General features: G+C 43.4%; 1 protein-coding gene across 3 annotated transcripts in view; it reads left to right on the top strand.

Annotated features, from left to right (window-relative positions):
- The window catches only part of ST3GAL6 (ST3 beta-galactoside alpha-2,3-sialyltransferase 6), a 220,123-nt gene that overhangs the window by 27,697 nt on the left and 166,256 nt on the right, over positions 1-26,170 (top strand). Inside the window, exon 1 of one of the 3 annotated variants that reach the window (XM_040338709.1) lies at positions 14,908-15,145. The exons of the other annotated variants lie outside the window; for them this stretch is intronic. The gene's annotated coding sequence lies outside the window, so the exon portion shown is untranslated. Of the gene's footprint in view, positions 1-14,907; positions 15,146-26,170 lie in introns of those variants that run through there. 3 annotated transcript variants of the gene reach the window in all.

Genomic DNA, 26,170 nt, shown 5'->3' with positions numbered 1-26,170 from the left:
CCCAAAAAAAAGAAAACTAATGCAGCCACTACATCTAATGATTTGTAAGCAGCAAAATATTAAAATGTTTGTTTGGGCTTAATATCACTTTATTCTTTAACCACTTAAGCCCTGGACCACTTGGGTGATCAAAGACCGGGCCACTTTTTGCGATTCCGCACTGCTCCGCTTTAACTGGCAATTGTGCAACGTGGCTCCCAAACAAAATTGACATCCTTTTTTCTCACACAAATAGAGCTTTCTTTTGGTGGTATTTGATCACCTCTGTGGTTTTTATTTTTTGCGCTATAAACAAAAATAGAGCGACAATTTTGAAAAAAAAATTGCAATATTTTTTACTTTGCTATAATAAATATCCCCCAAAAATATATACTTTTTTAAAAAATTTTCCTTAGTTTATGCCGATACGTATTCTTCTACATATTTTTGGTAAAAAAACGCAATAAGCGTTTGGTTTGCGCAAAAGTTATAGCGTTTACAAAATAGGAGATAGTTTTATGGAATTTTTATTTATTATTATTATTATTATTATTATTATTTTTTTTTTTTTTTTACTAGTAATGGCGGCGATCAGTGTTTTTTTTTTTTTTTGTGACTGCGACATTGTCGGACACTTTTGACACATTTTTGGGACCATTGTCATTTTCACAGCGATCAGTGCTATGAAAATGCACTGTTACTGTGAAAATGACACTGGCAGTGAATGGGTTAACCACTAGGTGGCGCTGTAGGGGTTAAGTGTTTCCTGCACTGTGTTTCTTACTGTAGGGGGGGTGTCACATGACACTGATCGCCGCTCCGAGTACACAGAGCCGAGATCGGTGTCATTCTTACTAGGCAGAGCAATCTCTATCTCCGTGAGACGATCGCGGGGATCCCCACGGCGATCGAGTCCGCGGGGCCCACGGTCTAACGGGGAAGGAGGCAGGGTCGCAAGCGCAACGGCGTGCTCGTGACCACACGTCAGGCATTTAAAGGGCCACATACATGTATGTAATTATCCCTGTCCGTGTCATTCTGCCGACGTGTATACATACAGTGGGTGGTCCTTAAGCGGTTAATAACAGGGTGCAGACATTGCAGCTTTCCTCAGTAGAACACTGCGAGTGCATCAGCTGATTGATAATAGAAAAGTCGCTAACATTTTCTCAGAAAAAGGGAAGTTGCTCTTTAAGGGCAATAAGAATGTTATGTACAAATGTCAAGCTGGGGTAACACTCAAAGTACAACTAAGTGCTCTTTGTGACAGTCTAAACCAGGCATTGGAAACCCAACATGTTTTTTTGTTATCTTTGGTCAAAGCCAAAGTCGCATCCAAGTCATACCCATCCAAAATTGCATCAAAGTTGCACTCCAAAGTCAAGCTACTTTGGAGTTGTAAAAGTGTGAACGAAGCCTAAAACCTGGAAGTTGATTGGTTTCTATACAGAGCTGCACCAGATTTTGCACTTGCTTCAGAAGCAATAATGGGTAGATTGTGTCTTCCCTTCCAAATTCTTTCTGATACTGTTGTTTTCTTTTGGCCGAATGAAACACTGTTTTCGGGCGATTAATTTCCGGCAGCCGAAATTTCGGTGCACCTCTAGTTGTAGGCACCTGACCACCCTCATGTTCCAGAAAGTGCCATTTTTCATTAGTTCAAGACAAACCGTACATATTTCAGGTGACTCAGGTGCAGTTAACGCTTCTAAATGTTCTCTATAACAAAGCAAATCTTCTTCACTTTTTGAGTTCAGGTACACTTCAAGAAGACAGAACTAAGAAATAGTAGAATGAGAGAAAGGAATGTAAATAAATGGGCCTACAGGTAATGTTTAGGTGTATATATGTCATTTTATAGGCATTTTGACTTATTTTTCTTTCTACCTCTTAACACCCCTCCATATTAGCCTACAGTGTATGTGTCTATGCACACTATAGGCGTTTAGTGTCATTTAGAAGCAAGAGTGTTTAGAGGCAGAAAAAAAGCGTTTGGGCTCTTTTACACGGGGGGTTCACCCGACCAACTCCGCTTTGCTCAGCAATCGATCTGCTGAGCTGGCAAATGACAGGCCTGTGTCCACTCACTGTTCTGAAATGGACCTGTCGGGGCCCCGCTCTCCTCTACGGGGAGATCAGATGAAACAGACCGCCTGTCCATTTTCATCCAATCCGATCCCCCAGAATGGAAAATGGAGGTCACCATACCGTCTCAATTTCACGGACAGGTTCAGATATCGGCGGGTATCAGTGGACATGTCACGGCTGACATCTGCCGCTCCATAGGGGTGAATGGATCGTCCAATCGGAAAGCCTGTGTGAAAGGGGCATTTGGGCTAAAAAAAATTAAAAGCGCACAAATGCATGTTTATGTGGGTTAATACATACTAATTGCCAGGATAAATGAATAATCTGGCCAATAGAATGCATTAACCCCACATGCCTATAAATGCCAATAAACACGCATTTCTACTGTGTGTTTCCAGCTGCTTTGCTTCTGGGTTTCCTTTGGAATTCAGTGTACATGGAGCCTTGCAGCAACAGTTTTTAAACTTTAATAAAGGTTTTACATGCATAAAAGCTGATCATTGTAAGCATCCCTGTCAGTGTTAAATGGTTTGTCTCAACTCTTTATCACTTTTGCCGAACAGCTATGCCTGTTAACCACTTAAGGACTGCCTAACGCTGATATACGTCGGCAGAATGGCATGACTGGGCACAGGTATGTTGCTCTTTAAGTGTCCAGCCGTGGGTCGCGCGCCGCCAGCGGCGCGCTCGCGACCTGGTCCGAAGCTCCGTGACCGCTGACCCGATTGCCGCCGGTGTCCCCCGTTCGGTCAAAAGAAACAAAGAACGGGGAGAGGTGAGTGTAATCAAACCTTCCCCGTTCTTCTCGGTGTCAGTGTCGGTGATCGCCTGTTCCCTGTTTATAGGGAACGACGTCCAGCCCCGCCCCCCTACAGTAAGAATCACTCCCTTAGGGCACACTTAACCCATTAGCATCCCCTAGTGGTTAACCCAATTCACTGCCATTGTCATTTTCACAGTAATCATTGCAGTTTTATAGCACTTTTCGCTGTGAAAATTACAATGGTCCCAACAATGTGTCAAATGTGTCTGATGTGTCCACCATAATGTCGCAGTCATGAAAAAAAATCGCTGATTGCCGCCATTACTAGTAAAACATTTTTTTTAATAAAAATGCCATAAAACTATCCCCTATTTTGTAAATGCTATCATTTTTTTTTATTTTTTTCCTTACCAAAAATAAGTAGAAGAATACGTATTGGCCTAAACTGAGGAAAAATAATATTTTTGGGGGATATTTATTATAGAATAAAGTAAAAAAATATTGATTTTTTTTAATTTTTTTTTTTAAATTGTCGCTCTATTTTTTTTTTTATAGTGCAAAAAATAAAAACCGCAGAGGTGATCACATACCACCAAAAAAAAGCTCTATTTGTGGGGAAAAAAGGACGCCAATTTTGTTTGGGAGCCACGTCACATGACCGCGCAATTGGCCAGGTCTTTTACCTGCATAATGGTCCGGGTCTTAAGTGGTTAAAGTAAGTTGAAAAATAAGATCTACTGGCCAGATCACTAGGTGAAAATAAAGGGGGGGGGTGGGGGGAGTCAAAAAATAAAAAAATGTAACTGTTGATGGCACTATGAGTACCTGTAATAAAATAAATGGAAAACAAATGCATCAACCACATCTGAGGCCCCGTACACACGAGGGGATATCTGCTGGAAAAGGTCCGCCGGACCGTTTCCAGCGGACATTTCTCCTCCGGATTTTGATCCGATGGCTTGTACACACCATCGGATCAAAATCCGCACGGAAAACATCCGCGGTGACTTGTTGCGCCGTCGACGCGGCGACGTGCGCGACGCTGGAGGGTAACTACTTCCACGCATGTGTTGAATCATTACGACGCATGCGAGGGATGGGAGCGAACGGATTGATCCGGTGAGTCTGTACAGACGACCGGATCAATCCGCTGGAAACGATTCAAGCGGATAGATTTCTTAGCATGCTAAGAAATTTCTATCCGCTTGAAATCGATCGGCCGGACAAATCTCAGCTGAAAAATATCCGCTAGGCCGTACAGACGACCGGATTTGTCTGCTGGAACTGATCCGCGGATCAATCCCAGCGGATAGATCCGGTCGTCTGTACGAAGCCTCAGAATCAGTGGGCGATCAGTAGAATGCTCTGACCCGCCAATCATATTTAAAAATGGCAGCCAGGATGCAAAGCCCAGATGGAGGGACCTATGGGAAGGGGTGAAAAAAGAAAGGCCCCTGTTCCTATTGGTGAGTTTGATTTTTCATTTGATGTGCGCAAATAAGGGGGTGGGAGAAGAAGGCCTGCTTTATGTATGGGGCTATGGTGATATTCTGAGCACTAGTGGCCTGTAACCTATTTTTTTATTTTATTTAGTGAAATATGCCGTCTCTGTGGAATGGAGACACAGAGCACATGGTTTCAGGAATGCGTTTCATTTAGTAGACGTCATTGTTCTCACCAAAAGTTAAACTTGTCACGCTAGTATGCTGGTAGTATCTTGTGACTTTATTAAACGCTTCATTGACGTCACACTTTGGCGAGCTCGTGTTCACACTTTTACCCACTTTACATGTGCGGGATATCGGGTCAGTCCTCTGTACTGGAAAACTAAATAGATCAATAAGAACTTTTTCATCTTGCCTTGTTTACAAATCAGTATTTGAATCTGGTTTCACAATTCTTTATATCTTCTATTAATTATATAAAAAGGTCTAAAGGCCCTTGTAGATGGGTGTCCGCTGTACGTTGCTTGCTAGGATGTGAGATGATGTACGGTAGGTTTCATTCATAGGTGTGCGCAGCCTATTGCATTAGGGTGTGCACCCTTAAGCTCAAACACACATGCATGTGTATGTGTCTACATATATATGACCCCGACACATTGTTCTCCCTGCTGACATAGCGAAAGGGAAGAGCATAAACCCTTCTCTTATGGCAGAGCCGGTAAGAGAGAGATCTTTCCCTTGTTACTGCTGCTACACAGAACGATAACACCTAATGCTCATGGGGTGATTAGGGTGTGCCTGGGCACATCCGGCACACCCTGTGCGCAGGCCTATGGTTTCATTGTATTTTGTTTGTTTTAAAGGAAATTGTAGTGAGAGAAATATGGGGGCTGCCATTGCTGACCTTCCTTTGAAAATGGCAGTTGCTTTGCTGAAGTCAGGTCTTCTATTCTGCGTACTAGTTCTAGTAACTTTCTGACTCGTTTCCAGGTCTAGGCAAATTATGTTATACAGGGAGACAGTGTTTCTCAGCTAAGCACACCCTCTTATCTGAATGTATGAGCTAAGGGCAGATGGATTCCTGGAAGTAAATGCTACATGAATCATCTGCCCTTCCTCAATATGGCTACGGCCAGAAAAGTTGGGGGGGGGGGGGGACTTCTCAGCAAAATAAAGCATGGAGATCAGGTGCCATTATTGGCTGTAATTGATCACTCACTATGCTTTCAATACAAAGCCTTGCCCACCCAATATCCCTGCTGTTGCCTAAATCATGGTGGCAACTGATCATGTCAGTGATTCCAGGTCTGAAGTTTATGCATTGGGGCTGACCTGTGTAGCAGACGGACGCAAAAGAGAACACCCCTAAAAGGCTCACGTCTATCGAGTCCAAAACCACACAAAGGAGGACATGAAATAAACCATCCTTAAAGAGGTTGTATAACCATTTAATATTTTTTTTTACCATGGGTAAGCCTATAATAAGGCTTACCTGTAGGTGAAATGAATATCTCCTGAACCTTTACGATTTAGGAGACATTGACTTTGCAGCCGCTGACGTCAGCCGCGCATATGCTGTGAATGCCCGGCTGAAGTGAAGGTCCGCAGACACTGCTGGACCTTGCTGGGAAGAAGATGCAATTGCGGCTCCGGCCACTCACAGCGCCGGAGCCGTGAACCCGGAAGACACGCCGAGGTCACAATGTTGGCTCCCTCGACGTGGACCAGTATTAGATACTGAAACCTCATTCTAAGGTAAGTATTTCATGATGAGCTAGTATGCAGTACATACTAGTTTATTATGCCTTAATTTTTTTTTTCCTGCAGGTATACATCCACTTTAAAGTAGAAGTCCATGCTAAAACTAAAATCTCTGCATATATAGACACCCACGATCTAACACTAACCTATCTAGCTCTGTAAAGAAAAATGAAGTATACATAACTTTTCTGAAGCCGATCCCACGATGAGCTGTCAGTCGTGGCTTCGCTGTGTAGGCGGGTGCAGAGGACACGTCCAACCACAGAAGCCCTTTAGTAACTCTGTGTGACGTCACTTTCATGGCATTCTATGCATTAAGGTGAAAAACTTTCTGAGCTGCATTTCCCCCCCCCCCCCCCATTTCATGTTTGAGCCCGATCCGATTCAGCGATGTTTGAGCCCGATCCGATTCATGGCCCCAGTCACTCCTCAATCAGTCTGATCGCTGGCAATCAAATCCAGTGACACGGGAGTGGGAGGCAAATTCTGCTGTCTGTGTCAATGAACGCAGCAGTGGAACTCGGGAGAGATCCTACACAGGTGCCCCCAGGGAAAGCGGCTTTCTGTGGGGGCACCCAATGAAGAGGAGGGGCTTGGAGCAGCGGCGGGGAACCCCAGGAGAAGAGGATCAGGGCTGCTCTGTGCAAAACACTTGGACAGAGCAGGCAAGTATAGGCATGTTATTTTTATTGAAATGTTATCATGTTGCATAACAAAGGGAAATAACTACCTGCAGTGTCATTTCATTTGGTTTATATGTACACTAGAGCTGAAAGCCCGATAGTTTTAACAGAAAACAGTCAGAAGATGAAAGCTGATCTGAATTTTGCAGTTTGCGTAATTTTTATTTTTTTGTTCGCAGAGCATTTGAGAGCCTTGAGTAGCTGCCAGGGATTTGTACCCGTGTGTAGAAAACAAATATGTGCCCAGTGCAAGCTGTTATGTTGGTTAATATTGTCCAGGTTAAAGCTCTTGTTTGCATGTACCGTAATCTCTTCAATCTTTGAGTCCCCTTTCACACCAGAAACTGCAAGTAACTCCACGTTTTTTTTCCCCCCCTGTACCTTTTTCATGGATTTGATGCGTGTTTTTCTATCTGTATTTGTCCTGTGAGGACACTTCCTTCTTTCTTTCCTGGGACTTCTATGTGCACTGTGATGCGTTTGCATGCGCTTTTGCAGTTGCTGCGCTGCACTGCAATCGTGTGAACTATGCCCATAGGATAGCCTGGATTTTGGATTTGCAGTTGGAGGGAAGTCCAAAATGCATCCAACTGCAGCAGGTGTGAAAGGGCCCTTAGGTAGAAAGGTTTTCTACTCAATGACTGATAATTTTGTTTGATGGATTCCAGCATTGTAGGATCTCACTGCCAAGAATCCTGAGCGTGGATTTAGAGACGCAAAGGGTAAATTCTCAGACTGGTCCAGTGCGATTATTTTTTTTTTTTTTTATGGAATTGGCATCTACAAGATGTGCAGTCTTGTTTAATAGGATGCAGATTGTAAAGGCAGGAAGAATTCTGATATTTTCCAATATGCTTCTTTTGTTTTTGTTTTTTATTGTGCTGCTTGGCACAGGGGGCAGTTGGTTCATTCTCCTTAGCCCATTCACACAGGGGCAACACAACTTCCAGCACGACTTTGGGAGGCAACTTGGACACGACTTGAGTATGAATCATCAGGCAACTTACAAGGCAACTTCGTCGCCTCCAGGACAGGAGGCTTTCCAGTGGCCAATCAAACAACAATCAGCTCTGTGGGAGGGAGGGCGAGGGAGGGGTTTGCCTGAGAAATGTATGTTCTCTTCCTGTATTGTTGCTTCAGTTAACCACTTGCCGACCGCCCACCGCCGTTATACGTCGACAATGTGGCTCGGCTGGGCGAGAGCACGTAGTATGACGTCCTCTCTCCCAGCCGCCACTAGGGGCGCGCGCGCCGCCGGAGGCTCGCGCGCTTGCCCCCGACTCCCGTGCGTGTGCCCGGCGGGCGCGATCGCCGCCGGGCACACGCGATCGCTCGGTACAGAGCGGGGACCGGGAGCTGTGTGTGTAAACACACAGCTCCCGGTCCTGTCAGCAGAGGAAATGCTGATCTTCGTTTCATACAATGTATGAACCGAGGATCAGTGTTTCCCCTAGTGAGGCCACCCCCCCCCCCCCCCCCCCCCACAGTAAGAACACACCCAGGCATACTTAACCCCTTCCCCGCCCCCTAGTGTTAACCCCTTCACTGCCAGTGGCATTTTTATAGTAATCCAATGCATTTTTATAGCACTGATCGCTATAAAAATGCCAATGGTCCCAAAAATGTGTCAAAAGTGTCCGAAGTGTCCGCCATAATGTCGCAGTACCGAAAAAAAAAATCGCTGATCGCCGCCATTACTAGTAAAAAAAATATAATAAAAATGACATAAAAATACCCCCTATTTTGTAAACTCTATAACTTTTGCGCAAACCAATCAATAAACGCTTATTGCGATTTTTTTTTTTTACGAAAAATATGTAGAAGAAAACGTATCGGCCTAAACTGAGGAAAAAAAAATGTTTTTTTATATATTTTTGGGGGATATTTATTATAGCAAAATGTAAAAAATATTCTTTTTTTTCAAAATTGTCGCTCTATTTTTGTTTATAGCGCAAAAACTAAAAACCGCAGAGGTGATCAAATACCACCAAAAGAAAGCTCTATTTGTGGGAAAAAAAGGACACCAATTTTGTTTGGGAGCCACGTCGCACGACTGCGCAATTGTCTGTTAAAGCGACGCAGTTCCGAATCGCAAAAAGTACTCTGGTCTTTGGGCAGCAATATGGTCCGGGTGGTAAGTGGTTAAGACAGTGATCTGACTTCTGAGGCGACTTCCATTGAAATCAATGGGTACAAGTTGCCTACAAGTCGGATTGAAGTAGTACAGAAACCTTTTCTGAAGTCGGAGCGACTTCAGTAGGGCTCCCATTCATTTTCTCAACCGCGCGACTTGGGGCAACTTGAAGTCGGATCCCAGATCACCCCAGTGTGAACCGGCTCTTAAAGGTGTTGTAAAGGTTTGTTTTTTATTTTCTAAATTTGTTCCTTTAAGCTAGTGCATTGTTGGTTCACTTACCCTTTCCTTCGATTTCCCTTCTAAATGTTTTTTTTCTTTGTCTGAATTTCTCACCTCCTGTTCCTCCTCAGTAAGGTGTTCAGTAAGCTGTTCTAAATGACTTTCCACCGCTCGGGTGATGGTGGAAAGCTTACCGAGGAGAAACAGGAATTGAGAAATTCAAACAAAGAAAAAAAATCATTTAGAAGGAAAAGGGTAAGTGAACCAACAATGCACTAGCTTAAAGGAACCTATTTAGAAAATAAAAGACGAACCTTTACAACCCCTTTAAGGACAATATACAGTATTGATGTTAAATTATTATCTTGTCTATTTTGTGGGTTTCCTTCAGGTGCCCTGGTTTCCTCCCATAGCCCAAAACATGCCTTCAGGTTATTTGATTTGCATCTTAAAGGGTCACTAAAGGGGAAAATATATATATATATATATATATATATATATATATATATATATATATATATATATATATATATATATATATATATATATATATATATATATATATATATATATATATATTTCAAAATAACAAACATATTACACTTACCTCCACTGTGCAGTTCGTTTTGCACAGTGTCCCCGATCCATGTCTTCTGGGGTCCCTCGGCGGCTGTCTCTGGTCCTCCCCGCAATTAGTAACCACAGACATGGTCACTAATTGCGGGCGCTCTCCCGTGATACAATGAGCGGCCATTTTTTTCTAAAAAGCCCATAAACTGCACTCTGTTAGCCTATGTGTCCATGCACACATGGACGTTTTTTAGTGTTAATGAGCAGTGGAGTTTATGGGCTTTTTTCTGAACGCCAGAAATTTGTGTGCTGTTTTTCGGTGGAAAAAAACGCAAATCGCCGAAAAACACTCAAACGCAGCTCACCAGCATTTTTTAGCATTTTTTTTTTCAATTGAGAAAAAAAAGTGGAAAAAAAAGCTACACTGAAAAAAGCTAATAAAAGCTATTGCAAAAACGATAAACTTTGAAAGGCTCCCTGCAAAGCTACTGGCATTTTTTATAGCTTTTTTTTAGTTTTGAGTGTGCATGGAGCGTAATGGGTCATTGTTCACATCGGTGTCGCTGCTGTAGGGATTGCGACATTGCTGGATAAGTGTCCGATTATTAAAAGTCAGCAGCTGCAGTATGTGCAGCGGTGGGCGAACCTCCGCATTTTAACTTGCTGCATTTTTTACACTTGCAAAGCACTTGAAGCACAAGTTCTGGGTGACACAGTTGCAGTGGCGAGTCTGTAGCATGAAAATTCAGCCACAGTGACCCCTGTTGTGGGGTGACTATTGCACAACATAACTGCAAACATTCTGCAAATCTGCTGCAAGTTCTGGGTCAAAGAAGGTTGGTCTGGAGTCCTGCAATGTGGTCTTGCTGCAATTGTGCAACTTGTGAAGCCTGACAAGTCTAGCTATAGACTCCCCTATTGTGTTCTGACAGATGGATGGCCCCCCTGCCAGAACACTCCGGTCGGTAGACCTTTTTTTTTTTGCCATGCTCCCGAATGGCCGGCTTCTGTTGGACCGACTTTAGTACACAGTTCGAACGTGGGACAGTTTCTCTTGAACCCCCCCAATGCCATCGGACATTCGGCCCATGTGTTTATACAGTATTGATGTTAAATTGTCATTTTGTGTTTTTTGGCGTTTCCTTCAGGTGTTCTGTTTTCCTCCCATAGCCCAAAACATTCCATAAATGGAATGTATAGTTTTTGGAATGAGCCATCCAAAAAGGAATTATCCAAGAAGCAAACTGCATTGCGTTTTCCGATGTGTAATGCCACCCCTGTGTGCCTGCTATAGACCAGCCTGATCTCTCTGCGGATCAGAAAGAGATGCGATTGTGCAACGGTTCCCGGTCCACATATGTGTGAACCTAGCCTTAAAGCAAAGTTCCACCCAAAAGTGGAACTTCTGCTTATTCATCTCCTAAACCCCCACTCCGGGGCCACGTTTGTCACCTTTTAGGAGGGAAGGGGGAAATGGGACCTGATTTTTGACAGGTCCCCTTCCCCACTTCCAAAAAATGACGACGCGGCAAAGCTCAGCCCCCATCTCCTTCCTTCACCACCGGGCCAATTAGAAAGCGCAGCGCACGGGTTCCCTTACCGGCAATGGTGACGGCTGCACCCGACGATCTGAAGATCGGCTGGGGTGGCGATATTGTGGGCTCCCTGGACAGGTAAGTGTACGTATTTTAAAAGTCAGCAGCTGCAATATTTGTAGCTGCTGACTTAAAATGTTTCATGGGGTGGGCGGACCTCTGCTTTTAAACATGTTTGCGAGTATCTTTTGTGAAATCTTGGTGAGAATCTTTGCCTGTTCTAAAGAAGCACATTTAGTAAATCAGCACTGTTAGAGAGCATGTTCCAATGTTAAAGTGGAACTTTAGTCAGAAAATTAAGTCTTGCTTGGCCCCTTTTGCAGGTGCCGTTATTTAAAACCTCAAAGGGGTTGTAAAGGTTCGTTTTTTTCTTTTAAGCTAGTGCATTGTTAGTTCACTTACCTTTTTCCTTCGATTTCCCTTCTAAAGGTTTTTTTTTTTCTTTGTCTGAATTTCTCACTTCCTGTTCCTCCTCAGTAAGATTTCCACCATCATCCGAGCCGTTCTGGCTGGGGGTTAGTCAGCCAGAACAGCTTACTGTAAATTTTCAGTTTTAATATTGATCTTTTGTGTTTATTATTCCCCTTGTGATCCCTGCAAACTTCCTCAGCATCTGGTATGTCTATGTGCCTGTGAGGATATTGCTTTTATAAATTGGTTTGAGTTTTATATGTAATGCACAATGTACCTTTTTTATGTTGAATACGTTTCTGTTATGGATATTGGGAGTTTTATAGAGAAAAATAAAAAATATTTATATAGATTTAGATTATTGACCTTCTACGATCACCTGAAGAAGTAGACTGTTGGTCTAAGAAAAATGTAGATTTGCGCTCATTGACTTCCCATCATATGTTCTCATCTGTTGGTTTGGACAATATCAAACCAGAGTTGATGTAATAATATGAAAAGAATGAGGTGGGCATCGCCGCGTGTTATAATGCTCTGCAGTATGTGTTTGGTAAAAAGAAAATAATGCGTCTGTGTATATAAAAAAAAAAAAAAAAAGAGAAATGTAAAGGTGCAAATGCATTGCAACTAACACATTGTGCATTGTGGTGTAAAGCTTGCCCGGCGCGGTGTTGAGTTCTGTGGACCATGTGTTGCTCTTATTTGTATTGCAATCGTCCGATATCATGGAGGCAGGTTCTTTGGCATGTGTTACAGTATATAGGAGCTTTCCCCTTTTATTGTTTAGATGGCTAAAACATTTAACTGGTAATTAAGCCTACATGAATAGACATGGCTTTGGGCTATTGTTAAAGCCTTTTTCAGTTTCTTAGTGAGCTCTTGTTTCGAAGAGTACAAATACAGTACAGATAGAACCAGCAAAGCAATGAAAGCTACCCTGAGTCTTTTTCTAAGCCATCTCATTGCACTGTTCCGTATTACCGTCCATTCTCCCGGGAATGTTTTCATTTCATATTGTGTATGTTTGGTACTATTGCTTTCTCGGATGATTTCATATGTAAAGCATGTACAGTATGTCCTTTCTTATTCTCAACTTTTAAATGTTTCTGGTTACATTCTCCTTAATTGGTTAAAGCAAAAATGCCTTTGTAATTGCCTCTCCTCAGCTTTTTAAAGTGGACCTATGCTGAAATGTTTAAGCCGAATGCTGAAGGGGGGGGGGGGGGGGGGAGACAAGCAGTTGTCCTTCACTTCTCTAGTCTTTCTTCAAGCTGTACGTCTGACTCTGCTGATAGTGATCCTGCCACTGACAATTTTGTCAAAATCGGCAATGACAGAATCATTAAAAGGCAGTCTGTTTTTTCCTTTAGGTCCCTTTCTATAGACCCCAAGATTCCACAGGCATCACTTCAGGTTGTGGCAAAATCGTGCAACTTTCAGGTCGCACAAGTGTGAAAGGGGCCTTCGAAAAACTCCCCCCTGTATCTGAGGCAGTGCAATGTCTCTCCCAACGCTTGCACTAAGTGGCATTTTGCTTTGTGTGGCATACTTCCATATGGGGCACACAGAGGTAGCCTTATTAATGATTCTGCTGCCGCTGATTTGTTGCGCATTTGTCATCAGCCTTAAAGGAACACTAAAGGCCGAACTTTTTTTTTTTGGTAAAAAAAACAAACATGTTATACTTACCTCCACTGTGCAGCTCGTTTTGCACAGTGTCCCCCGAACCCGGTCTTCTGGGGTCCCTCGGCGGCTGTCTCGGCTCCTCCTCGCGAGAGCTTTCCACCTTCATGTGAGCTCCCTCAGAGAGAGATTGTGTTTCGGCTAAGGCTCCTTTCACACGCCATTTTTGCCACGACTTTGACGTGACTTGACGCAATGCCTGTGTAATCTTGAGGCCTGTGAACCTCAAGTCGCAACGAAGACTCACAGCTATGAATGGTACTAGGAAATCATGGGGTACGACGTCATGTGACTTTGCAGTCCCAAGTCCCAGGACAAGTCGCACAAGTGTGAAAGGGGCTGAAGCTAAATCACGAGGGGTGCCGAGTGTACTGCGCTCGGTATATGTCGACGGCGGATTCAAAAACACAGCTCGGGAAGCTAGTATCGGCACACCCACGATTTTGCCCTCATTTTAAGGGCAAAAAAGTGCGCGGTATACACCGATAAATACAGTACGCTTATTGGGATTTTTTTTACAAAGAAAATGTAAGCAGAATACATATTGGCCTGAATTGATTTTTTTTGGATATGTATTCTAGCAGAAAGTAAAAAATTTTTTTTCCAATATTACTTTTTTTATTTTGTTTATAGCGCAAAAAATAAAAAAGCAGAGATGGTCAACTACCACCAAAAGAAAGCTCTATTTGTGGGGGGGAAAAAGGGACATACCGTATATACTCGAGTATAAGCCGACCCGAATATAAGCCGAGGACCCAATTTTACCACAAAAAAACTGGGAAAAAGTATTGACTCGAGTATAAGCCTAGGGTGAGAATGCAGCAGCTACTGTGAGCTGAAAAGAGGGTCAACAATGCCCATTTTCACGCCTCACTGTGCCCATTGCAGTCTCGCTGTGCCATACCTCTCTGTGCCCATTGCAGTCTCACTGTGCCATACCTCTCTGTGCCCATTGCAGTCTCACTGTGCCATACCTCTCTGTGCCCATTGCAGTCTCGCTGTGCCATACCTCACTGTGCCCATTGCAGTCTCACTGTGCCATACCTCTCTGTGCCCGAGTACCTGCAATCTTGACAGGCGTTCATTTTTAAAAAAAGAACTACTTCCTCCTGGTGTTCCGTTCCGTGATAGGCATGTGACACTGTGTTCCGCCTATCACGGAGGTCCTCTCATCCTTGGACAGTTTCCCAGCAGACACTGTGCTCAGTGTTCCGCCAATCGCGGACATTCTTTCATCCTCCAACAAGAGGACGATTGACGGAACACTGAACACAGTGTCTGCTGGGAAACTGTCCGAGGATGATAGGATCTCCGTGATAGGTGGAACACAGTGTCAAATGCCTATCAGGGAACGGAACACCAGGAGGAAGCCACGACTTTAAAAAAAAAAAATGGACACCTGGCAAGAATTCTGTTACTGACCCGAGTATAAGCCTAAAAAAGGTCTGAAAAACTCGGCTTATACTCGAGTATATGCGGTAAATTTTATTTGGGTACAACATCGCACATCCGCACAATGCAGTGCTGTATCGGGGAAAAAATGGCCTGGTCAGGAAGTGGGTAAAACCTTCTGGGGCTGAAGTGGGTAAACTACATGGGCCCCTTGTGTGCACAGACCAGTTTATGTAAAAGATGACTTTAGCCTTTGACCATCCTCGGTGCTCTTGTGCAACCTGAGAATTTAGCTTGGCCAAACATTCATGTTTAATCAGTGGATAGATTGGAGGGAGAGAGTAACACAGACGGACATTGCTGGTGGAAAACTGCAGTCCAATTGATCGTGCGTCACAAAAAAAGGACGACTGGCCAAGGTTTGTGAATATAGACTTTCATGTCCTATATGGTCAATTTTTCTGGTGTGATTTTTCTCATTTATGGAGTGCTGGGTGTCTCTTCCTGGGTCTGTATAATCATGTCTCGCGTGTATGTGACTTGTACGTGTATCAGAAGTGTATGTGGGGTGGGGAGAGGCTTTGGAGTGGTCAGATCTTCGCCTAATATCTGCGTTCTGTTTAATTGCTGTCAGTTGCTGGAAAGTTTTTCTGATCTCCCTTTATGTAGGGCAGATTTATTGTTGTATTGTAGGTGTCCCTTCACCCTGATTATTAATGTCCTTGCTGATTTAAGTCCTGATCATTCCTGTGCAGCCAGGCATCGGTCTTCCTTCATTGATTAGTCTGCTCATTGCCAGAAGAGAACAGGCACATTGTCTATAAAGTACACTCATTAGATTGACTCTTCTGCATGTTGGAACATGTGCCAAGCAGTACACATGCCCTCAATGTTTCATCAGGAATCCGATACACTAGAAAAACAAATTTCCTTTTTTTATCTAGGAAGTATGGAAAAGTTGTGTTGCCCTTACTGGCTGTTTTGAAGAGAAATGTTTCACAGGCGGCCTCTCTTTATCTAAATGTAATCATGGATACCAAAGTCATATTACAGTTGTTTTAATTGTGCGTGATAGGCAAGGATCGTAAGGGTGTAATAGTAACACGCTCAACATTTATAAGACCAACCACATCACTATAGGGTGACCACGTGTCCCGGATTGCCTGGGACAGTCCCACATTTTGCAGGTCTGTCCCGGGCACGTTCATTCCAGGACAATACAGTGTCCCGGAATGAAACTGACACAGCCACCCCCCTGGGCCAATCTGATGCCCCCAAAAAATGCTGCTACATCACAGCTTTACTCACTGACAGTACTTGTCCTGGTCGGGAAAGCCTGGAGGAGCACAATCCCACCCCCTGCTTGTGTTTGGAGAAATTATAAATCCCGCCTCTTGCGTCCAATCACTGTGCTGTGATTCGTTAAAGCACAAGCTGATTTTTTGGGAAGGGAGGGTGTCCCTGAATGGTAGTTTGGAAATGTGGCCACCCTACATCACTATATGTGACTTGAATATACCTCCTCAGTTATCCACCCTTTTTGGCCTGATATATAGTCTTCTATATCATTCACTGCTCTAAACCTTAAGCCCCATACACACTATCAGTTTTCCTGCAGGTTTTTCTCTTCAGGTTTACCGCTATACTGTCGTATTTACCGCGATATTCGGCCGCTAGCGTTGTGGTTTTAACCCCCTCTGTAGAGGCGCATTGTGGGCGGTATTATCGCGGTTTCCCATGGATTTCAATGGGAAGGATCGGTAAATGCCCCGCTCCTATACCGCTAAAAAGATGCGGCTAGCAGGACTTTTGGAACGGTACTGCTAGCGCACCGCCTTCGGGCTTTCACATTGAAGCCTGCTGGGCACGATTTTTTTTCAGGCGGTATAGCAGCGCTATTTTTAGCGCTGAACCGCCTGAAAAACAGTGTGAAAGGGGTCTAAGAGCCCATTCACACCTCCGCGACAAAACGCTGGACGCTCGTGCCGCTGGAGGGGAGAATTCCCATTGCTGTCTATGGAGATGGTTCACATCTCATAGACGCCGTACGCCTGTCGCCTGAAAAAAAGTCCCGGACCCTTTTTTTTTCAGGCGGCATTGGCGTTCGGCCATACAAAGCAATGGGAAGGCTTTGTGAAAAAAAATAAAATAAAAAAAAAGTTACACACTCGCGGCAAAATACGCTGCGTACGCGGCGTATCTTGTCGCGGAGGTGTGAATGCAGCCTAAGAGCTTCAATTTGTATGCAATCAGGCAGGCCCTTGCACCACACCGCTAGCGGCCGAATATCGCGGTAAATACGACAGTATAGCGGTAAACCTGAAGAGAAAAACCTGCAGGAAAACTGATGTGTGTATGGGGCTTTAGGGCTCATGCACACTGCAGCTCAAAGAAGCGGCTCCTTTAGGCTTTTGACGTTTTTTTTTTTTTTTTTTAAGCTCTGCCTGGAAACTCCCCTCCAAGTTAGCCAATGTGTCCATGCAGTCCATGGATTTTATATGCATATGCTCTTAAATGCAGAAATAACCCACCAAACTCTCATTTTTGAGAGGAGCTTTCAAACAGAAAATACGCCTAAGTGCCCAAAAAAAGCGAAAGAGAAGCTCAAAAACACACACAAAAAATAGGCAAAATGAGCTGAGGGGAGGTTTTATGTAAAAAAAAAAGGAGCTTAAAGAAGTACAATAAAAATGTGAAAAAAAGCCCAGAAAAGTGCAAGCTTGTTCAAGCTGAAATAAAAGCTCAGATGCCTCTAAAAGTAGCTTTTTTTGGGGGGGGGGGGCTGCAGTGTGCGTGATTCCTAATGCCGCGCATACACATGATCAGAAATTTCGACAACAAATGTTAAATGTGAGCTTTTGATCGGATATTCTGACCATGTGTAGGCTCTATCGGACATTTGCTTTTGGAATTTCTGACAACAAATGTTTGAGAGCTGGTTCTCAATTTTTCCGACAACAAAAGTTCTTGTCGTAATTGCATACAGCCGATCGGAATTTCCAACGCACACAAAAATCCTACGCATGCTCGAAATCGTGGAACTTTTTCTCAGGCTCGTCGTAGTGTACGTCACAGCGTTCTTGACGTTCAAAATTTCAGACAACATTTGTGTGACGGTGTGTATGCAAGACAAGTTTGAGCCAACATTCCGTCGGAAAAAAATCCACGGTTTTGTTGTCGGAATGTCCGATCGTGTGTACGCGGGATTAGTGTCCAGGGCACACTGGGTGGCTGAAAAAATGCCAGAACCTCATACTGGCTCATATTGTACAAGAGTTCATGGAGGTTTATGGGCATTGGCTTTTTATAAGTGTTTTAATTTCAATATATTTTAATAAATTTTTAAAATGAAATGACAAAAGTTCAAGCAGGCACACGGTTCTGTGCAAAGATCTAAGGCAGGTGTGAAAAAATGCTGTCATTTTAAAAATGGTTTCTGAAATAGAAGTGTTGTTAATTAATTTTTTATCAATTAACAAAATGGAAAGTAAATGAACAGAAGAGAAATCAAAATCAAATCATTATTTGGTGTGACCAGCCTTTGCCATCAAAACAGGATCAGTTCCTTTAGGTACACTTGTACACAGTTTTTGAAGGAAGGTAGGTTGTAGGGCTGAAATGACGAATCGATAATAATCCATAATGAAAATTGTCAGCGAATTTTTCATTATCGATTAGTTGGTCTAACAGCACACACCTTCTTCCCTGCCAGTCTCGCCCCCCCCGCCCAGTGTTGGAATCCTGTGTAGAAAGCCAGCGCCGCCGCCGTATTCTCATGAGAATACAGCGGCACTCGTGTGACCAGGCACGTCCGCCTCTCTCCTCCACGCTCCCCCCTGATATACTCAGCCCCGCCTGCTGCTTCCTCGAGGGAATAGAGCGAGAAAGGCGAGAATCGGTGGTGAGCGCCAAGCTGCACCTGTAATATACGGTAGCGGCTATACAATACTACTCTGTACATTCATTTCTGTCATGACAACAAGTGCCCCATGATCATAAGTATTTTTGGGGTGGAATAGTTTACCATCATTGGTGTTCCAGGGGGTGGGGCGAGTTTAATAGTTGCCCCATCATCATTGGTATTCCAGGGGATGGGTGTAATAGTGCCCCATCATTGGTTGCACCCGCGGTGCGGGTAAACCGCAGTGCATCAGTGTGAAAACATCCGTAGGCCCCTTTCACACGGTCAGTCTGACCCAATTGGACCCTCCATTCACCTCTAAGGAGTGGAAGATGTAAACAGACTTGTGTCATACCTCCAATCTTATCAGGGTGTGTCTGTGTCTGCTCTACATATGCCGAGCGGACATGGACCTGCCATCTGCCCGCTCCGCTGATTGTGGCCGGCGACCAGTTACCAAGTCGCTTAAGTGGCCCTCGTGCTTCAAAAGGTTGGGCACCCCTGATCTAGTGTGTCCTCAGACTTACTGTAAAATTGTTCAGAGTAGCTTGCAGTTTGTGCAGAGACCTACACCAAATAGGCATCTAAAGCCTCGTACACTCAATCACAGAGTCGGATGAAAATGACCAAATTCCAAGCGATCGTAGGATAATCTGATCGTTGGTACACAGCTTTCAAGAGCTGATCACGAAAGTTCATGCAAAATTATCCGGAGGGTCAAACACTTTTTTTTCCCCGATCATACGATTTTCGTTTTAATCAGTACAGTATTCACCAAAAAAAATAAAAATAAATCAGAAGACCAAGACCGCGCATGCTTGAAAAGGAATGAATAAAATAGAACATGTTGGGGGTTATTTACTAAAGGCAAATCCACTTTGCGCTACAAGTGCAAGTAAAAAAAACACAGCATTTTAGCTTGCAATGATTGGATGATAAAATCGTCAGAGCTTCCCCTCATTTCAGATCTTCCCCTCCGATTTACAGCGACTGCACTTTGCAAAGGAAAGTAGAAGAGCAGACACACGTTGTCGTCGTTTTCTTGTGACCCGGAAAGCGATGTCTCTGACGTCACCTTCCGGATCAAGCGCTCTGTCTCCCTGGATGTTTTACAATGCAATCTGCATTTTTTTTCAAAACAATAGTTGCACCCAAGCACATACAATTCCCCATAAATTTTTTTTTTTTTGGAAGGCCCTTCTCCCCACTTATACACACGCACAAACATAAACGCATGCGTCGTGGCACCCACGTGTAAAAACGTTAATTCCGATACGCTGGAGTAAAAGCAATAATTCCTCTGTAACTCTAAACTGATACCTGTAGGGGGATTTTGAGGCATCTCCTATAGAAAATATAGGATATTGAAGTTTGTTACCATTTTATGGGCGCACATAAATTTAAAGGGGTTGTAAGGGTACATCCTTTTTTTTCCTAAATAGCTTCCTTTACCTTAGTGCAGTCCTCCTTCACTTACCTCATCTTTCCATTTTGCTTTTAAATGTCCTTATTTCTTCTGAGAAATCATCATTTCCTGTTCTTCTGTCTGTAATTCCATAAAATAATGCAAGGCTTTCTCCCTGGTGTGGAGTGTCGTGCTCGCCCCCTCCCTTGGACTACAGGAGAGTCAGTACGCCCACTAACACACAGTTTTTTTTCCTATCTGCAATGTAGAGAGCGTCCTGACTCTCCTGTAGTCCAAGGGAGGGGCGAGCATGACACTCCACACCAGGGAGAAAGCCTTGCATTACTGTGTGTAGTTACAAACAGAAGAACAGGAAGTGAGGATTTCTCAGAAGAAATAAGGACAATTAAAAGCAAAATGGAAGGATGAGGTAAGTGAAGGAGGACTACACTACGGGAAAAGGAAGCTATTTAGGAAAAAAATTGTACCTTTACAACCCCTTTAAAGTTTGGCATGTTGGGAAACCTCATCCATTTTTAGATTTTACCAAAAACCTGGGTAATTTATTGTGTGTGTTTACCCTAAAATTCACGGTGGTGTTTTTTTTTTCCTTTTACTGAAATTTTGCGTTTTCTAGACCTTTTGCGGTAATATCGTGTGACATAAAATATTGCAACTACTATTTTGTTCTCTAGGGTATCTGCTTTCAGAAAATATATATTTGTGTGTTTTGTGTAATCTTCAGGCCTAAAATGTTTTTTTTAAACGTGTGCAAAAAACACAAAAATGGCTCTGGCAGTAAAATGGTTAAAAGGTAAGAAATATAGTGGGAGGTTCTCAAGTTGGGCTGCAAAAATGGAAATGCATTTTAGGGTTGCAGGTTTGGTTTGTAACATCAAGATTTTAGGAAGGAAATTATGATTTTTTTTATTGCAATTTAATATGTACCCCTATTTTTAGATGCTGAAGTGACTGGTAACATTTGTGTATATTTTTGATTACTGGAGCACACATTGTGGCTTGATGACAACATCTCTTTCACATAACTGATCGTGTTTATGAACAGTCACAGGCAGTGATTTTATGTTGGTTATACCAAAAGACTTGCAGTGACATGCTTGCAAGCTTGATGTTTCTGCAGTGTATGCAATAAATAAATCATACAGCGGAAGCTCTAATAAAAGAACTCTTCTAGTGGAGCAGAATATTAGTAAAGTCTAGTACACACAGGGTGAATATCGGGGGGCCACATTAAGCCTGCATTTTACTCCGTCTGAAAAAGGTCTGCTGACCGGATTGTTTTGGCGGGGGGGGGGGGGGCCCCGGGGGGTGGGGGATCCCCTGTCGGAACACAACAGCACAGCAGGGGAGATGACTGTACTAACATCACATAGTACAGTGGCTCCTCCTGAGCTGTCGGTAGTATGTACTAGGCTTTATCACTCCATATTTTTTTTCTTCTTATTGACCGCAAAGCTTACACGTCAGCGTAACCTAACATTAATATTAACAAACAACAACCCTTGTTGTGGATAAATGTGTAGTAGCAGAAGTAAAAACCCCCTGCAAGGCCTTGAGGAAATGTGGGTAACCTTCCCAGTGCTGGCATAGCCCCACTGCAAAGGAGCAGTTTTAGGTTTTCTGGCGTTCAACTCTAGAAAAACAAGGAGAAAACTATTATGCCCGTACACACAACCGTTTTTCATGTCATGGGGAAAAAAAAAAAGTTTTTCTCAAAGTGATTTCTCTCAAGCCTGCCTTGCATACACGCGGTCGTGATAAAAAATGCTCTAGCAAAGCGCAGTGACGTACAACACGTACGACGGCACTAAAAAGGGGAAGTTCCATTCATATGGCGCCACCCTTTAGGCTAATTATACAAATTTCCCTTCTCATAACTTGCACGTTTTTTTCCCTGTCGTTAAAGACTATACACGACCGTTTTTCACGACGAGAAAAACAACGAGAAAAAATAGAGCATGTTCTAAATTTTTAATGGCCATTTATCGTGTCGAGAAAAATGCTCTGGAGCCTACACACAATCGTTTTTAACGTCCAACTTAAAAAATTGCATTTTTCTCGTCATGGAAAACGGTCGTGTGTACGCAGCATTAGTGTGGACAGGTGTGGCATCCAAGGCTTAGTTCACTTCACAGTGTACTATTAAGCACTTTAATTGGGGTAAACCTCGGACATGAAATATGAACAAAGCATAACCTTGTGTTTACTTGTCTTAATTAGGAGCACTAAGTGTCATTTCTGTCTGTTGCTTCATTCCTCTGCTGTCAGTATAAATCATTACTGGCATGTTTTCCTGACACAAAGATGGTGACAGGGGAGGCAGCTCCCGCTGATTGACGGTCTCAGCTCTGTTCTTGTGTGGGTTGGGCTATGCCGGAGCGGGGGTCATGTGTCCTGTGAGGTCTTTTCAGATATTTCAGGTCCTCCCCCAGATTGTGCAAATCAGAGTGGAGCTTTAATTCAAGGATCTACTCTGCCCCTGGGGCGCCAAGATCTTTGCCATTAGACCTGCTTTGTGCCACACAGCCGCCTCTTCAAAATTGTGTGCAGCAGTCTCCTTTCAATCCAATGTGCAGAATCCTAAAGGGGCGAGCATATCAAATGGTGATTGTGGTGCAGCTACACTTCAGCCCTGGTTCACACTGGTGCATTTTGACATGCGATTTGAAATGTGAAATCGGCAGCATTTGCCGGCAGAGGCACCGTCCTAATCGGTGCGACGCCGCATCTGCGGTGCTGCACCGATTTCAAAAACTGTGGGCACAGATGTCTCTGGCTCCCCTTCAGTCCACCTGCCCCCATCTATCCATTAGAATGCATGTGCCTCCACTGTGGGGACGCTCATTGTTTAGTGTTAGGACCACAGATTACAGGGTGCCTTGGCGCGGCTCTGTGGCTCACGCATGCGTTTGCAAATGCGTGCGGACAAAACCCCCGTATTTAACGCATACTGTTAGACAGGTTAATTTGGTTCTTCTGCAGGCTGGTCGGTAAGGAGGCTTGGTTTTTCCCTGGGCATTCCACAGGTCTTGTTGTTGTCTCTGTAATCGTGACTGACAAGCGGGAGTGAAGCCGTACAAACTCGCACGGCTTCATTCCCACAGCCCAGTGTGAACCTGGGCTAAAAGTGTATGTGTCATCAATTTATTTTTCTTTTTATGCTTTATACAGATATACAGTTATAACGCCTTTTTTAAGGTTTTTGTTTTTTTGGGGGGATTTTACTTCCTGCCCTGGAAACGCAACAAAAAGTGAGTTGAAATCTGAAGAAATCACCTTTTTAGAACATTGTCAGTGAGATGTATGTTCCCTTTAAATAATTTCCCAGTGATGAGTAGAAATTCTCCCCAGTGCTGACAAGAGTGTATTCTAAACCTGGCAAAATCTCCAGGAGTATTCTGGCTAAACGTTTTTGCTATAAGCATTTTTCTGCTATTTTAAGATTGCATCTCTAGGCTATATATATATATTGTAGCCGGTTTCCAAACACACAATTATTCAGGTGTTCTTTTTAACCTCTGTGAGGATGTTGAGTTTACTCCTTTCCTCAATGATGGTCATTGATCTTCATTCTTCTTTGTTTTTTAGTAGAGTGGAACACCTAATTATGTTGTTGAAATAGTGACACAAGGGAGCCCCCACCCTAATGCCCTGTACACACGATCAGTTCATCTGATGAAAACGCTCTGATGGATTTTTTCATCCGATATCCGATGAAGCTGACTGATGATCAGTCGTGCCTACACACCATTGGTTAAACATCCGATCGTGTCCAACGCTGTAATGTAAAACACCACGACGTGCTGCGAAAAATGAAGTTCAATGCTTCCGAGCATGCGTCGACTTGATTCTGAGCATATAGAGAGATCGGAGGATTGATCCCCAAATCAAAGCGCCAAAAACCAGGGGGGTTGCGGGCAATTGATTCTGAGCATGCGTGGATTTTTAACCGATGGACGTACCCACAGACAATCATTTTTTTTCTATAGTTTTTTTAACCATCAGATCATTTTAAAACAAGTTCCTAGTTTTTTGACTGATGGATAAAAAAACGATGGGGCCCACACACGATCGGTTCGTCTGATGAAAAACGGTCCATCGGACGAACTGATCGTGTGTACGCGGCATAAGGGCCAGTTCACACTAGGTGCAGTTTCCTGTGCTTTTTTACCTGCACTAAACATGCATGCACAGTGTTTTCCATGTATTCCAATGGCTCTAGTTCACACCAATGCAGTCAGTTCCTGCACCTAAAACTGACTGGAACTGACTGCACTTGTGTGAGCTAGAGCCATTGGAATACATGGAAAACACTGTGCATGCATTGTTGTACTCCCATGTAGTGTGCTGTGACTTGTAGTGCATTTTTCTTTTTTTAAATAAAGACAACCATCAAGGTTTTTTGGAGTGCAGCTGTCCATATTTTCTTTTTCCATTCATGCATTTTTAGGGCTGGTTCACACCACAAAAATGCACTCATGCGATCCGGATCAGTTTTTGCTTACAGTTCACACCACACGCAGTTCCAGTGCATTTTTGATACAATTTGTTGGGTTCCAGTACAGTTCTGTGCAGAAAAAAATGCAGCACGCTCTTTTTTTTTTTTAAGCACCGGAAACTGCACTGGTGTAAATTGGAGCCATTGGAATACATGGAAAACACTGTGCATGCGTTTTTAGTGCAGAAAAAAGTGCACGGAACTGCATCTGGTGTGAACTAGCCCTGAACTCTTTAATCGCTCCTCCTTGAAGTTGAATTCCAGCCATCGCTTGTGCTACATGCCTGCCGGAGCAACTACTTGTGTGTGACGGCTCATTACTAATGCAGCTGAAAGGGGACTTTGTGTCTTTTCCGAACAACACGTACATTCACTGGAGATGGCCTCTTATTTATTCTTTAAATATTCTGTGTTTTATTTCTAAGAAAAACTAGAAGAAATGTATTGTTTATAAGGTACAACCAAACAAGTCACAGTTCCAGTGAGTGAATATTCAGAAGATCACAATGCATAGCAAAGAGGTGTTTTGGATTGCAGTGAAAAATTCCATCATTCTCAATTTTTCTTATGTTTTATCTCTGAAGATTTGGCCAAGGCAGAAGTGGGAAAGCCCACACCTGATTGTTTTGTAGCTTAAGTACCGCCTCCTGCACATATACGCCGGCAGAATGGCACGGTTGGGCACAAGCACGTACAGGTACGTCCTCTTTAAGTGCCCAGCCGTGGGTCGCGGGCGCGCTCCCACAACCCGGTCCGAAGCTCCGTGACGGCGGGACCCGCGGACCCGATCGCTGCTGGAGTCCCGTGATCGGTCCCTGGAGCTAAAGAATGGGGAGAGCTGTGTGTAAACACAGCTTCCCTGTTCTTCACTGTGGCGCCGGCATCGATCGTGTGTTCCTTTATATAGGGAACCACAATCAATGACGTCGCACCTACAGCCACACCCCCCTACAGTTAGAAACACAGACGAGGTCATACATAACCCCATCAGCGCCCCCTTGTGGTTAACTCCTAAACTGCAATTGTCATTTTCACAGTAAACAATGCATTTTAAATTCCTTTTTTTGCTGTGAAAATGACAATGGTCCCAAAAATGTGTCAAAATTGTCCGAAGTGTCCACCATAATGTCGCAGTCACGAAAAAAATCGCTGATCGCCGCCATTAGTAGTAAAAAAAAAATATATATATTAAAAATGCAATAAAACTATCCCCTATTTTGTAAACGCTATAAATTTTGTGCAAACCAACCGATAAACGCTTATTGCGATTTTTTGTTTTTACCAAAAATAGGTAGAAGAATACGTATCGGCCTAAACTGAGGGAAATTTTTTGTTTTTATATATTTTTGGGGGATATTTATTATAGCAAAAAGTAAAAAATATAAATGTTTTTTTCAAAATTGTCGCTTAATTTTTGTTTATAGCGCAAAAAATAAAAACCGCAGAGGTGATCAAATACCACCAAAAGAAAGCTCTATTTGTGGGAAAAAAAGGACACCAATTTTGTTTGGGAGCCACGTCGCACGACCGCGCAATTGTCCGTTAAAGCGACGCAGTGCCGAATCGCAAAAACTGTCCGGGTCCTTTAGCTGCCTAAAGGTCCGGGTCTTAAGTGATTA

This window comes from Rana temporaria, chromosome 2 (assembly GCF_905171775.1).
Source record: "Rana temporaria chromosome 2, aRanTem1.1, whole genome shotgun sequence".
Lineage (NCBI taxonomy): Eukaryota > Metazoa > Chordata > Amphibia > Anura > Ranidae > Rana > Rana temporaria.
This window is presented reverse-complemented; position numbering and strand designations above follow the sequence as displayed.